Source organism: Bison bison, unplaced genomic scaffold, assembly GCF_000754665.1.
Source record: "Bison bison bison isolate TAMUID 2011002044 unplaced genomic scaffold, Bison_UMD1.0 scf7180017864383, whole genome shotgun sequence".
In the NCBI taxonomy this organism is placed as follows: domain Eukaryota; kingdom Metazoa; phylum Chordata; class Mammalia; order Artiodactyla; family Bovidae; genus Bison; species Bison bison.
Genome location: NW_011494955.1, coordinates 3,072,564 through 3,073,454, shown reverse-complemented (window position 1 = coordinate 3,073,454; position 891 = coordinate 3,072,564). Strand labels below are relative to the sequence as shown.

General features: G+C 47.6%; 1 protein-coding gene across 1 annotated transcript in view; it reads left to right on the top strand.

The window, feature by feature from the left end:
* C1QL4 (complement component 1, q subcomponent-like 4) overlaps positions 1–891 on the top strand; it is a 12,785-nt gene that overhangs the window by 1,582 nt on the left and 10,312 nt on the right. The gene's annotated exons all lie outside the window — the stretch shown is intronic.

Here is an 891-nt window from a genome sequence, read left to right as displayed (position 1 = left end):
CTCCCTTTCCCATCCCCATGTGTCTCACTGTTGCGTTGGGTATGCCCAGAGGTGAAGCCTCAGAAAAACAAAGAGAGACCCCTAAATGTAGGGGGAAAAAATTGGAAGAGATTCCTAAACCTGGAGACACAAGGAGGGGTGCAGAGACAAAAATATAGAGGGTTCCCAGGGACAACCTGTGTTTAAAGAAGAGCAAGAGAAGGGAAAGTGGCTCAAAGACACATTGACCAAAACAGAGGACCAGAGACCCAGAATCAGGTCAACTCTCTGCCCTGTAGACCTGGAAGATTCAGGAATGGGAAGGTCAACCTTTTGGTGTGTTTGAGAGGGGGGAAGGAGAGTGAAGACAAAGTCAAGTGAAAAAAGAGGGTTATTAGGGAAAGGAATTAGAATATAATTAGCACATTCTCCTAAGGTGTCAACTAGTAATTGGACCTGAAACCCAAAAGGTAAGGATCCTGGAAGACTAGCCTAGGCCCCAAAGATGTGGGCTCTCTTAGAAGTCTGATGGTGTGACCTTTCCCTTCCTGAGATCCACCTCCTCCTCTCTATCCACCAGCAGCCTGGGGAAGCCAGAAGGGTTGTGGATCACATCTTATATTAGTGACTATATATGAGATGGAGACTGCCTATATGTATACATGCATGTGGAGGGTAGAAAACTCTGGTAGTCACCACTTCCTTCCCCAGAACTTAGCAACTGGGTCCCCAGACTTTGGAAAAAGCATCCAGTACTTTCAGGAAGCTGGGGAGAGGGATGATGTTTGGGGTAGAGATGGTGGAAGGAAGCAGTTGTTGAACCAGCATCCTCACAGTTAACATTATGCCCCTACCCCCAGCAGCACACCTCAGCTGTCACTGTGCACACTGCTGTTTCCTACAGAAGTGGAG